At 42.2% G+C, this 15,354-nt stretch overlaps 1 pseudogene; it reads left to right on the top strand.

Moving 5' to 3' along the window:
- The first annotated feature begins 14,215 nt into the window (after positions 1-14,215).
- LOC141958463 (uncharacterized) lies at positions 14,216-15,010 on the top strand (annotated as a pseudogene).
- The last annotated feature ends 344 nt before the right edge of the window (positions 15,011-15,354 follow it).

The following is a 15,354-nucleotide window of genomic DNA, read 5'->3' as shown; positions in this document are numbered from 1 at the left end:
AGATCTTCTAACTGCTGTCATCAGCAGTCATCTCTTTTCACACAGAAACAAGGTGAAAGATAATGTAATGTGAAAACGAAACACTGCAAAGCTAGTAAGATACATCCAGAGCAGGGCTTTTGCACTTAAATTGGCAACTAAATGAAAAAATTGTTCTTAGGTATACTCCTCCAGCTGTCCCAGTCTTTAGCCCCCAAAACAATGCAGTTGTGAGTGATTTTAATTCTCCAATTTACTGCTTGCTTAGAGTTACATTTCTTTATTTGTTTCAAAGTGCTTCACCACTGATACGGTGTCTCATTCCACATGGTAGGTTATGAGGGGGGTGAATGTTTTGAATTCCCTGACAGCCTGTGTGGCAGTGGAGGAGCCGGTCTCTGCTTGGCAGAGCTGCAGGGTGGGTTGAGTCACCATAATGACTCAGAGGAACAATTGTGCTGGTGACTTTAATAACTGACCACTTTAGTAAGTGAATAGAGACAATTCGGCATCAAGTGATAACCATTTGGAGAATGAATAAAGGCACTTAGGTGATGAAACTATTTTTCTAATAACCTATCAATGATCAACCAATCACAATTCAACTCCTACAAAACTTATACACATGAATACATTTAATAGAGAGCAGAAAGAGGAAAGAGAAAATAAAGGAGGAGGGGATAGAAAAAGGAGAATCACCACCCTTGGATCCCGTGTTGTCGCAGAGTAGCCAATGTGGTTCATGGATGGTGGGCCAACAAAGACACATGTGGGATGTTTTCTCTATATAGTTGTTCTTACTCATGTGCAGTAGGTTGTTCCAGAAGGTTCTCATTTTCTCTGGCTTGTACCTGTGTAGTTTGGCAAGTTCTGTCTCTGGGCAACCACAGGAGGGAGGAGGAGAGAAATGGCCCACTGCCTCACCTCTGCAGAGCTCGCTCTGCTTCTCCCCCACAGAGTGTCCCACTCGAGTTGTTTCTTGTTTATGAACAGTTTCTGACATACAGCTAAATAGTTCAGTAGTCTTTTCTTTTTTTTTTTTTTTTGGACATGTCCTGATTTTGGCCAGGATAACGTTAACTTTCCTTGGGCTGGGAAAGAGCACAGCTTGGAGATCCAGATCCCAATCAATCACTGGAGTACTCCATATCATGTGACATCATTCTCAGTATATAGGCAGACACATGCTCTCTCACACCCCATTTCGATTTACAAGTTGATATGGAGGGATTTCCTCATGTGATTGATGTGATTGGGATCGCTGCTAGACATGGGCTCTGTACCAGTTGCTGCTCAGTGAGCCACTGCTGCATTCTACCTGTTTTCGACTTTTTTTTTCTCCTGTTGTTTTTGTTACTATTACTAATTTTTTTTTATTCACGCTATAAATTTCTTCTTTTGTCCCTCCCTTATTTCACTGGGGGGGGGGGGGGGGGGCGGGGGGGGGCGGGGGGGGGGGGGGAGGTGAGTGGGACATAAACAACTGGCCACGTGGTGATTTGCTACTGGCTGAGTTCAAACCACAATAGGTTTTTTTGGTGCTCCATGTTTGAGAAAATGACAAGGGGGTCTCAACAGCTGACTGTATTGGAGGCTGAGGTGAGCCTAAGCGTAAAAGGGTGGGAAAAATACCCCATTGTGACTGGCCCAGATGCTCCATGTATTCTTGGTATAGATTATCTCAGAAGAAGGTATTTTAAGGACCCAGAAAGGTATCGTGTGGGCTTTTGGTGTAGCTGCCTTGGAGACAGAAGAAATTAAACAGCTGTCTGTGTTACCTGGTCTATCAGAGGATACTTCTGTTGTGGGATTGCTGAGGGTCGAAGAACAGATGTGCCAATTATCACTACAACAACACATCAATAGCAATATAACACCAAATGAGACTCTATAATCCCTATCCATAAACTAGAGAGCCAAGGAGTCATCAGCAAGACGCGTCCCCCCTTTAACAGCCCCATATGGCCAGTGTGAAAGTCTAATGGAGAGTGGAGATTGACAGTGGACTATCGTGGCCTGAATGAAGTCACGCCACCACTGAGTGCTGCCATGCCAGACATGCTAAAACTTCAGTATGAACTAGAGTTGAAGGCAGCCAAGTGATATGCCACTACTAATATTGCTAACGTATTTTTTCTCTTTCCCTCTGGCGGCAGAATGCAGGCCACAGTTTGCTTTTACCTGCAGTGGTGTCCAATACACCTGGAATTGACTGCCCCAGGGGTGGAAACACAGCCCCACCATTTGCCATGGACTGATCCAGGCTGCACTGGAACAGAGAACTTACAGTACATTGATGACATCATTATATGGGGTAATACAGCAGAAGAGGTTTTTGAGAAAGAGGAGAGAATAATCCAAATCCTTCTGAGAGTTGGTTTTGCCCTAAAGAGTGGTGAAAGAAAGGGACCTGCACAAGAGATTCAGTTTTTAGGATTGAAATGGCAAGATGGTCGTCATCAGATTCCAATGGAGGTGATTAATAAAATAACCACTATGTCCCCACTGCCTAACAGAAAGGAGACACAAGCTTTCTCAGGTGTTGTGGGTTTCTGGAGACTGCACATTCTAAATTACAGTCAGACTGTAAGCTCTCTTTATCAAGTGATCCAGAAAAAGAATGATTTTGTATGGGGCCTGGAGCAGCGACAGGCTTTTGAACAAATCAAACAGGAAATAGTCCATGCAGTAGCCCTTGGGCCAGTTCAGACAGGGCAAGATGTTAAAAATGTGCTCTACACTGCAGCCGGGAAGAATGGCCCTACCTGGAGTGTCTGGCAGAGAGCACCAGGGGAGACTCGGGGTCAGCCTCTGGGGTTTTGGAGTCGGAGATACAGAGGATCCGAGGACTGCTACACTCCAACTGAAAAGGAGATACTGGCAGCATATGAAGGGGTCCGAGCTGCTTCAGAGGTGATCGGGACTGAAGCACAGCTCCTCCTGGCTCCCTGACTGCCAATGCTGGGCTGGATGTTCAAAGGGAGTGTCCCCTCTACACACCATGCAGCTGGTGCCATGTGGAGTAAATGGGTCACATTAACCAGACAACAGTCTCGAACAGGGAGACCCAGCCATCCAGGTATACTGGAAGTGGTTACAAACTGGCCAGAAAGCAAAGAATTTGGAATGGCTCCAGAAGCAGAGGTAGCACGTGCTGAAGAGGCCCCACCATTACTGAGCTACCAGATAATGAGAAACGATATGTCCTGTTTACTGACAGGTTCTAATGCATTGTGGGGAAACATCGAAGGTGGAAAGCAGCTGTGTGGAGTGCCACTCAACAGGTTGCTGAAGCTGCTGAAGAAGGTGGTGAATCGAGTCAGTTCACAGAGGTGAAAGCCATCCAACTGGCCTTGGATATCGCTGAGTGAGAAAAGTGGCCGGTGCTCTACCTCTGTACTGACTCATGGATGGCGGCAAATGCGCTGTGGGGGTGGTTACAGCAGTGGAAACGGAGCAACTGGCAGCGCAGAGGCAAACCCGTCTGGTCTGCTGAATTATGCAAGATATTGCTGCTCGAGTAGAGAATCTGGCTGTGAAAGTACGCCATGTAGACACTCGTGTACCCAAGAGCTGGGCCACTGAAGAACATCAGAACAACCAACAGGCGGATCAGGCTGCTAAGATTAAGGTGTCTCAAGTAGATCTGGACTGGCAACATAAGGGTGAACAATGTCTGACTCGCTGCGCCCGTGACTCCTCAGGCCATCAGAGAAGAGATGTGACATACAGATGGGCTTGTGACCGAGGGATGGACTTAACCATGGATGTTATTGCACAGGTAATCCATGAATGTGAGACGTGTGCTACGATCAACCAAGCCAAAATGGTTAAAGCCCATTTGGTATGGAGGATGATGGTCAAAGTATAAATATGGGGAGGCCTGGCAGATTGATGGTATCACGCTCCCACAAAGTCAGCAAGGCAAACACTATGTGCTTACAATGGTGGAAGCAGCCACTGGATGGTTAGAAACTCATGCCATGTCCCTGCCACTGCCCAGAACACGGTTTTAGGCCTTGAGAAGAAAGTCTTATGGTGGCATGGCACGCCAGAAAGAACTGAGTCAGATAATGGAACACATTTCTGAAACCACCTCATAGACTCTTGGGCCAAAGAACACAGTATTGAGTGGATATATCACATTCCCTACCATGCACCAGCCTCTGGGAAAATTGAGTGATACAATGGGTTGCTGAAAACTACACTGAGAGCAATGGGTGGTGGAACTTTCAAACACTGGGACAGAATCACAGAATCAACTAGGTTGGAAAAGGCCTTGAAGATCATCCAGTCCAACCATTAACCTAACAATGACAGTTCTCAACTACACCAGATCCCTCAGTGCTAAGTCGACCCAACTCTTAAACACCTCCAGGGATGGGGAATCCACTACCTCCCTGGGCAGCACATTCCAACGCCTAACAACCCGTTCTGTAGAGAAATACTTCCTAATATCCAGTCTAAACTTTCCCTGGTGCAACTTGAGGCCATTCCCTCTTGTCCTGTCACTTACTACTAGATTAAAGAAGTTCATCCCCAGATCTCTGCAGTTTCCTTTCAGGTAGCTGTAGAGGGCGATGAGGTCTCTCCCTTCAGCCTCCTCTTCTCCAGACTAAACACCCCCAGTTCCCTCAGCCGCTCATCGTACGACCTGTGCTCCAGACCCTGCACCAGCTTCGTTGCCCTTCTCTGGACACGCTCGAGTCATTCAACGTCATTTTTGTAGTGAGGGGCCCAAAACTGAACACAGGAATCGAGGGGCGGCCTCACCAGTGCCGAGGACAGGGGTCAGATCCCTTCCCTGTCCCTGCTGGCCACGCTATGGCTAACACAAGCCAGGATGCCCTTGGCCTTCTTGGCCCCCTGAGCACACTGCTGGCTCCTGTTCAGCCGGCTGTCAATCAGCACCCCCAGGTCCCTCTGTGACTGGCAGCTCTCCAGCCACTCCTCCCCAAGCCTGTAGTGCTGCTGGGGGTTGTTGTGGCCCAAGGGCAGCCCCCGGCATTTGGCCTTATGGAAACTCCTCCAGTTGGCCTCAGCCCATGGCTCCAGCCTGTCCAGGTCTCTCTACAGAGCCTCCCTACCCTCGAGCAGATCAACATTCCCACATGCATTTAGCAAAAGCCACCTGGTTAGTCAATACCAGAGAATCTGCCAAGCAAGCTGGTCCTGCTCAGTCAAACCTCCTACATACTGTAGATGGGGATAAAGCCCCCATAGTGCACATTACAAATATGCTGGGGAATACTGTGTGGGTTATTCCTGCATTGGGTAACGGTAAACACTTGTGTGGGATTACTTTTGCCCAAGGACCTGGGTGCACTTGCCAGTTAATGCAGAAAAAAGAAGTCTGATGTGTGCCTCAAGGAGATTTGATTTTTTTTTGAAAATAGCCAATGAACCAAGGTATCAAATAACCCTGTTGTTGAAGTTGGTGCCTTACAACTTCCTCCTGCTACATCCAAAGCCTCCTGCTCCACTGACTGAACCAACTCCCCCTCATTCCTCCATAACAGAAGGAACCCAAAGTTATGGACTAAATTAATTCAGCAGACATTTTGGAAGGATGGCCCATAGACTGAGGGAATGATATCTGTGAGAGCTGTGAAAAAGGGTGGTGATTCCTTAGAATGTATTTGGAACCTGAGCATAAAGTCAATGGTATTTAAAAGGGAGTGGAGACTGTCCTGGTTTTGGCCAGGATAGAGTTAACTTTTCTTGGGCTGAGAGGGAGCACAGCTGGAGGCCTGGGCCCAATCAATCATTGGAGAATTCCATATCATGTGACATCATGCTCAGGATATAAGCAGATGTAGGCGCTCTCACGTCCATTTCAGTTTCTGGGTCCATGTGGTGTGATTTTCTGGTGCGGTTGTATCGCCGCTAGACATGGGCTCTTTAGCGCTTGCCACTCAGTGAGCCACTGCTGCATTTTTCCTGGTTTGGACTTACTTTTTTAACTGTTTTTGTTACTATTACTATTACTAAATTCTTTTTATTCAACATACAAATTTCTTCTTTTGTCCCTCCCCTATTTCACCGAGGGGAGGGGATGGGTGTGTGTGTGGGGGGGACATAAACAACTGGCCACGTGGTGATTGGCTACTGGCTGAGTTCAAACCACAAGAGGACATTAATGGGATATGCAAAGCAAAAGTTGCTCTCATGAAACCTTTCCAGTTTTTCAGTCTGCTATAACAAATTTAGACACCTTTTCAGTAAGTACATTTTAGATCTTTGGGCTAATGAGAATTAATAAAAGCACAGCTGTGAGCAGGAAAGGTGTTCAAGAAGACTTACTACTGCTCGGTGACTATTACCTCAAAGTGACATTGCCTCAATACATAAGGACATGTTCTCAACATCATCACCTCTCCTGGTCAGTGAATTCTGAACTATGTTTCAGACTAGGTAATCTTCTGAAGGAAGACACCAATGATTTTAAGATAGCTGACTTTCAAACACCACTATTTTAAGCATTTTCTATGAGCTCTTAGAAGGTGCATAAAGAACATACTGACTTTAGGTGTCTTGCTGTTCTGTATGCCTGCAGATTTTGCCATGATTATACAGCTTTTCTTCTCTTTGCCATATGAGGAATGCATTGATTAGGATCAAGTAACTCTTAGATGTCCATTTTCTCTACTAAATCTAACAATTTATTTCTCATAACAGTTATAACTTGAGGTCTAAATTGCTTACTTTTGTTGTATGTTTGGTCTAAACTTCATTCTATGTTTCTATAGTTTCCTAGTGGTGTCATTTTATTTAAAATGTAATCTGCCAGTACATACAATACTACCATTGTCCCCAGAGATAGTCTGTCCTTTTCTTATTCTTACAATCTTCCTGGATCTCAGGACAAATCTTCTCCAATGGCCTGACTTCAGAAAGAATAGAATTTCTTCTTTTTCTATTTCTATTCAGGTGAAATTATTTTTAGATCCACAAGGTCAATTTTACTCCTTTGAACTCTCAGTTAATGTAAGACATGAGAAGTATCAGTGGAAAGACTGGCTCCATGGATCGAGATGTAGAATCTTTCCATCAATTAAAACAGTTGTAGAAACATGTCATTAGCACCCACCATTTGATGTGCCAGTGATGATACATATATATATCATATTTGTGTTGATCCCATCAATATGGGAAATATAAAGAAAGGAATTAAAAGATTTTTTTTTTTTATCAATTCTGACTTTAAAAATAAGATTTTACAATCCATCAACTATTGTTGCCTCAAAAATTGAAATAGAAAAAAAACCTAAATGGCAAAACTACAGAGGTTGGAAAATGATTAGTAGTGTAATAGGGGTGTATATATGGCATATCTATTCAGCTCAAAGGAAAAATCAGGGGCACTTCCATGATTTGACTTTTCAGTACTCTAATCAATCACTAAACATGCATGATTTTCATAATGAAATAAACAAAATAAAAAAAACCCTCAACAGTCACAGCAACAAGAAAACATTCATAGCTTTAACAGCTGACATAATCACAAGATCCACTTTTCTTTCAGTATAACATCCACCTGAGGCATTGCAGTAACATTTCCTGGCTCTCTGTCATCCATTTCAGCTTTTGTGTTACTTCTGTGCTATAGGCAAGTTTAATAAAACAAGAATTTAGGGATTTGAATTAATTATATTTTAAATAGTTAAATATTTGGTTACAGATTAAGTCTATTCAATATTCCCTGCTGTTCTATTAATAGTGTTCTAGTCTCTTTAAAAAAAAAAAAAAATTAAAAGAAATCAAACCCCAACTTTCTTTTTGACTTATCTCAAAGTCTCAAGACAATTCCACATGGATCAGAGGACTGTCTTAGCTTAGAAATAATTGCATAGACTTTTTCCCAATGTCACCTCAATTATGTAGTCATCAGTGTTTTCACAGTAGGACACGAAAGCTGGTGATAGGTTTGCTTTCCCCAGGGTTCATTTTTCAACTATAGGTTTGACATGGATATCTCTAAAGTGATTGGACTAAGATGCCTGTTTCCTATTGGGAAGTGAATAAAAAATTTGCTACTACCAAGTATGACTTCTGGACTAAGATGCCAGTTTCCTATTGGGACGTGAATAAAAAATTTGCTACTACCAAGTATGACTTCAGTCATCCCCTCCCAGTAGCAATAATGATCATTCTTATGAAGAACAAAGAGTCATGGGTTTTTTTAAATTCAGTTTCATTATCATGTACATTTAAAAAAAATATTCCAAACTGAAAGTTCTACTCCACCATGAAATCTGCAGTGCAGATTGTGGGCACCATGTATTTTGAAATGATCCTGAAATTAACAGTACTCTCAATGTGGAAAAGAAAGAGTGATATAAGTCATATTTCAACTCCTCCAAGTCTCAATAGAAACCTGAATTTCTCATTGTCCTCTGAATTGAATGTAGACACTGCACAGGATATACCAGGTCTTCTGGGGAAGTAGGGGAAAGAATAATACCCTACCATAGCCAACAGTCCAACTTGTGTAAAGCATTAAAAAGCTTTCTTAGGTTTTTAAGACTATCTGTAGCATTAGCTTTGAAATCTTAATAAAAAATAGCTCAGAACCTTCAGGTCACAAACACTAAATTTTAGAATATTTCAGCATGGATACTTGTTACAGAGACAGGACTAAATTCTGTTACATAAACAGAAACAACATTATAAGTAATCCTGTCTGTGACACTATAAGAAATATGAAATATTTATTTTAGCCTGACAAATATGATACTGAACCCATAGCTGATCTGTATCCTTTGGACCAGACACTGGGACTAATTAAAATGTATAAATACTGAGATATTTCACAGAATCAAATAATAATTTGACTTGGAAAGGACTTTTAAAGATCAACTAGTCCGACCCCCTGCCATGGACAGGAACATTTTTTAATAGATTAAGATGTTCAAAGCCCTGTTCAACATGACTTTGAAATCGTTCAGTGATAGGGCATCCACAACTTCTCTGGGAAACCTGTTCCAGTGGCTCGCCACCCTTATTGTAAAAATGTTCTTTATTACGTCCAATTCAATCCAAACCAGTCTAAGACCAAAGGAGAGAGGGAGAATCACCCTTCTTTTTATGCAGCCCAGGATACAAATGGCTGTCCGGGCTGCAAGCACACATTGCTGGCTCATGTCCAATTTTTTCTCCACCAGTATTCCCAAGTCCTTCTCCCCAGGACTGATCTCCATCCATCAATCCCCCAGTCTGTACTGATACTGGGGATTACCCTGAACCAGGTGCAGGACCTTGCACCTGGCCTTCTTGAACTTCATGAGGTTCACATGGACCCGTTCCTCAATCCTGTCAAGGTACCTCTGGATGACATCCCTTCCCTCTAGTCTATCAACTGCACCACTCAGTGCAGTTGGTGTCATCTGAGAACTTGCTGAGGGTGCACTCAATCCCACCTCTGTTGTCACGGATGAAGATATTAAATAATAATCGTCCCTATGAGAACCCTTGAGTTGACACTATACGTTACTGATTTCCACTTGGACATTGTCCTGGTTTTAGCCAGGATAGAGTTAACTTTCCTTGGGCTGAGAGGGAGCACAGCTGGAGTGCCAGGCCTAGAATGGTCATTGGAGTATTCCATATCATTTGATGTTGTTCTCAGTGTATAAAGGAGGCGGGTGCTCTCACTTGTGTTTGCAGTCAGCATGGCAGGAGTATTCGTGCTGTCAGGATCGCTGCTGGGGCTGCGTTGTGTACCAGTTGCGAGGTGGTGAGCAACTGCATTGTGTATTACCCGTTTGGACTTCCTGTTGCTACTGTTGTTTTGCTACCATCACTAAACAGTTGTGGTTTTTTGGGTTTTTTGGGTTTTTTTTGTTTGTTTTTTTAATACAACCTACAAATTTTCCCTTTTTTTATCCCTTCCCTATTTTACCAGGGAGGAGGTAAAAAGTAAGCAACTGGCTGCGTGGTGACTGGCTACTGGCCGAGTTCAAACCACGACAGATGTTGAGCCATTGACTGCAACTCTCTGGACACAGCCATCCAGCCAGTTCGTTATTCATCTAATAGTCCATCCTTCAAATCCATATCTTTCCAATTAAGCAGTAATGATATTGTGTGAGACCATGTGAAAGACCTTACAGAAGTCCAGGTAGACAACATCCGTAGCTCTTTCCTTGTCCACTGATGTAGTCACTCCATCATAGAAGGTCACTAGATCGGTCAGCCATATTTTCCCTTGGTGAAACCATGTTGGCTGCCTCTGATCATCTCTCTATCATTGGTATGTTTTTATATGTTTTTTCTATGATCTTACTGCCCGTTGAAGTGAGTGAGACAGGTCAGTATTTCCCATTTCAAATGGGATGAGTTTTCTAGGTTTTAGGTAACTAAATCAAACTCATTGGCTGGATGACTATTTAATTAGTCTCAATTAATTTCCAAGTAATGTGAAAATTTACTTTACTGTTATACAAAATACTTGGCTTGCCACTGAAGTAACAAGTAAAAAGGTAGTGGACTCTTAACTGATTTTTCATCTTACATACTATGAAGTGAGGAAGCTGAAAACAGGAAGAATTTTTCTGGTAGAAATTATAAATTAAACAAAGAGCCAAAGAACTTTAATGGATTTTTATTCTTTTTATATACTCTTATAATGTAAGAATATAGTAAAGCCTGAGAATTTATCTCATATTTTATCTCATATTTTATCTCTTTTTTTTTTCTCCCTCCTTTCCACTTTCCTCATTTTCTCTTAGAGCCTTTATAGCGTACATCTTGCTTTATTCTTCTTCATTTAATAACTACTGAGAAAAGTAGTAATGAGTTCTTTTTTTCCAAAGAATTGGAACTGTATGTATTGAAAAATAAAGAGGAATGAAATCTCTGGAAACTGTTCCAACAAGCTTCTGATTCATTTTTACTAAAACAAATATTATTTATTTATTCATTCTATTTATTTGTTCAGCCATCTCATTGGAGGCCCCACATGGCTACATTTAACCATTCATGATCTATTTCATGACAGTTTTTATTCCACAATTTTCAAGGAACTTTTATTTTATTTTATTTTATTTTATTTTATTTTATTTTATTTTATTTTATTTTATTTTATTTTTAAAAAGAGCTACAAACCAGTAGTGTAAGATAAATTACTGTATATTGGTTTTCTATCATCGTTCATCTTCACATTGCTCTAACCTTGAGGTTTACAAGCCAAAGAGATGAACTAAATATGACTTGGGGCAGTGGGAAAAAAAGAAAGAAAAAAAAAAAGGACAAATTGTCAGAAAATAGATAACTTACTAAGCTATCAATTTTATTTCATCTTCCAAATGTGTTCAATGTCACATTGCTTGACCTGTTAAAAATCAGAAAGATAGTAACCACACATACTTTACGAGAGGAAAAGACCAAGAATGCTCTACTAATTTTGGAAGAATCCGTAAGTAAACAAAAATTAAATTTGGAAGATAATTATATCTTCAAAAATTCAATGTCATGCAAGATGAAACGATAACAAGTGGTCTCTATTTAGGAAGGCAAGCAACATATGGGACATTTAAAACTATATGCTTAATATCTCACCTATTCAATGATTGTAGTCGAAACACAGAAGTGCACAGATTTCAGCTAAAAGTGAAGACAGCTACTAAAGCTAATGATCTGTACTTTTTAAAAATTTATGAAGGAATTATATATTCACAAACTGAATAAACCAGGTTGTGTTTTCCTTCAATCTAATCTAAGCAAATTGCACTGGCTTTCCAGCCTTAACTGTGATTAAAAATATCTATCTTCCCTCCAACAAAGATTAAAGGAAAATTTTACTATGGTATTATTCATCTTCCCTCAGAGATCCATCCAGTGAAGGGGAAAAATGAAAGAAATAATTTCCCAAAGATACGAAACAACTATGAATGATTATGCAGAGTGTAAAACTGTTTTATGGCTCCAGCCTTTAGAAATATATCACCTCAGGTTAATACGGGATACCTATATAGCAACTCTTCCTTTAGTCTTCACAATATGGATTTTGTTTGTTCTTCCAGCAAAGGATTCTCCATATCTGTAGAGGAGATGAGGTGCAGTCTTTGATGCTTAAAATGTTCTGGAATGGTTTGTACTAATCGTTTATGCAGGCTTAGAAGGTTGCAGAACTGTTTGGGGGACTCTGATGTGCTTGTATACTATAATGCACTAAATGCTAATCAGCATAAAAACTGCCCTCACTACTCAAACTTCATCATTTCAGAAGGGGAAAAACCCCCCAAAAACCAAAGCAAATAAATAAATAAAAATGTGAAGAATGGAACGAACTTGTTAAAACCCATGGTTATGAATATTTTTTCTAAATCTTCTCTTACAGCCCATACAGCTTCTTTACATGTCTTTTAGGGCAATAACCTTATCCTACTTTCTTTCTTTCTTTTTTTTTTTTTTTTTAACTTTTTTGTTGGTTTTGAATTGCATTCACATGATTAATGGCATCCCTACTTATAGGGGTAAATAAAAATAAAATAAAAATAAAAAAAGATTCCTTAAAGATTTGACAAAATAAGCCGGAAGTTAACAAATATTATAGTCACCCTCAAGGCAGCAGCTAAATAATGAATATGTGCAGTTAAGGGTTGAATTCCTGGAAATGACAATGCGAGAAACTGAAATGTCACATGACTGTCTCAAAGCTTGCTTGTGTCTGTGCAAACCTCCAAGAGAAGCTTCTGTGGCCTGTGAATTGGTCTGGGGGATGCTGCCCAGAGAAGCGGGATCGTAATGAAGGATGCATCCCCTACTTCTCTGTGATTGCATTGCCCGGACTCTTTAGACAAGCCTCAAAGGGGCAGAGGTGTGCTGAGCTGGCCCCATCCTGTAGCCGTTTGTGGCTCCATTGTGTAGGCCTGACCCCATGCACCATTGCTAATGAAATGACAAGAGGCAAACGTTCCTGCCCTGAAGCCAGATGCAACAAAACCTGTGGGACCAGAGAAAAAAAAGATAAAGGTAGAAGATATGCTAATCAGAGGGTATGATGAACTTAAAAAGGCAGCAGAAAGTTTTGCTCAGTGTGCATCCACCATCGAAGCCAGATCCATGTGCACCCACCACTGAAGAACTGAAGACTGAGGACCAAGGGGACGCCACTGGATCCATGGTGGTGACTATTCTTGCAGCCCTATCACACATCCTTGCTTTATTTCTGTCTTTTCCTTCCATTGAGTCCTATCGCTACTCCTCTTCACTTTTTTAATAATAAAAACCTGGTTTGGGTGTGCGGCATTTGACCTCATTTGTGTCTTAATCTCGCTCTTGGGATCATATCAAAACCTCCCCCGACATTGGATCGGGACATTAAATTGGTGTCATGGACAGGATCCCTAGAGACGAGAGTGCCGTATTGCCTCGCTGTGTTAGAGGGACGTCTCAGGAACATAAGGGGGGGCGGGTTCATGTTGTGCTTGGAATTTATGTGCTGCCTCCCTGAGAGGATCGCTTCCCTGTTTTATACATGAACAGGGTTCTCGGGGAACAGAAAGCATCTAATTAAGGTGTGACCTCCTAAGAGTGAATAGGAGGAAGAGTGGATAGCAGTATTGGTTTTTTGTGTGTTAATTAAGGTGTGGCCTCCTGAGAGAGAAAAGAGGAAATTTGGATTTTAATGTGTGGCCCTCTCAGGACGATAGCCCCTTTGTGTTAGAAAAAAAAGAGAATGGCTGCCCGGAAGGCAGTGATGCTTGTGATTATGTCCCCTTGCCAGTTGAAGGGATAGATAAATTATATGACCTTTTAGAGGCACGTCAGTCTCGTCCCTCACTCCAGGGGCAAGATTGGGCGAAAACCCACTGGTTTCACCCACAGTGTAGTGGATAGGATAAAGGTGTTGCAGAAGGAAGCTAAGATTAGGAGGGGGAAATGAAAACCTATAATATGTGCAGTGTTAGGAGCAAGTCTGGCAGCTGCAGTGGAGGATAGAAACCAGAGGTTTTGTCAGGCTGATACTGTAATTGACTGCCTGCAAATGGTAATAAAGACCCTGCAGAAACAGTTGACAGAAAATAAAGAGTTGCTGGAGGAGAAAAGGAACAAAAATGAAATATTAACGGAGGAATTGAGGAATCAACTTTTGGGGGAGGCAGATAGCCTGGCAGAGGTAGAGGTAAAGCTTTTAGAGAAGGGGATACAGCAAATCTATCCCCAAGAAGATTTGCAGAAATCAAAGGAAACTGCAGACACCCCCACCCCCCACCCCCACCCACACACCCATATGTGTCCTCTGGTTAAAACAGAGTATTTGTATGAGGATGATAATGACCGTCCTCGGGTTGTCACCAAAGAAGTCCCATTTACAGCAACTGAATTAGCAAAGTTGAGATTTTGCAAGGACTGTGAAGGAATCGGAGACAGAGTATGTGTGGAGAGCGCCTCTGTCGGGGGGGATGGAATCTTGTCAGAGAAGGAAGCAGAAGGATATTGGGGTCCAGGTGTGTTTCTAACTACTGGTAATTGCCAGGCCCCTGGTCGTTAACTCTGAGAGTTGTGTGCTGGACTAGAGGGCTGAACGAACCCCTTGGAGAGGGGAGATCCCCTCGCCATAACAGGTACAGTGGATCAGTTAGTGGAAAGTGAGCAGAAGGCAGCCTGTCTCCAGATGATGTATTATCGGGAGCTCAAGTCTTACCAACCAGGGCTCCCCAATGATGACGCTTGTGGACTCAGAGAGGATGACTCCATTGATAAGAGGATGACTCCTTTGATAAGAGGACTTCCTGACTCCCTAAAACCCATAGTCATTCGATTATAAGGGAAGATTCAAAACACCCCTGAAGGAGAAAGAGTTACGGCTGCTCTGGAAAGAATAGTGACCCCTGACCAGCGGCGGTCAGGAAGGAAAGTATGGACATGGGGGGAGGTAGCCCAGGAATTGATTCATTTTGGGAGAAAATACGGCCCCTTTGGTGCATTATCCCAAAGAACTGAAACTAGGGTTATACAGGCAGCAGAGCAAGTTAATGGGCAGCAACCATCACTTATGAAGGGCCAAAACATGGGGCTGCTCTGAGGCAATAACCAAAGAAGAGGGAAGCCCCTAACTCGACAGGGACTATGGCATCTAGGGCTTCAGAAAGGCATTCCCTGGGACTTGATGGATGGACTCCCAACCAAAAAATTAGAAAAACTTGTGCAGGTATGGTCAGATCAAAAAGTCGCTTTTGCACCAACCCCTAATGCTTCACTCTTGGTAGACCTTGAGGAGGACCCGGCCAGGGAAAAGAAGGTGGTGGGAAACTAGATCCTCTGTTCCCTGAAGTTTGGGGAGGAATGGAGGATGGATGTTTTTAAGACAACTCACCTTGAATATAAAAGGGGATTTACTGATTACAGTTGCTGTAGGGCCCAAGGAGA

The sequence above is a fragment of the Athene noctua genome, chromosome 1, assembly GCF_965140245.1.
Source record: "Athene noctua chromosome 1, bAthNoc1.hap1.1, whole genome shotgun sequence".
NCBI classification, from domain to species: Eukaryota; Metazoa; Chordata; class Aves; order Strigiformes; family Strigidae; genus Athene; species Athene noctua.
Note: the sequence above shows the minus strand (reverse complement) of the source record. Positions and strands in the feature narration are given on the sequence as shown.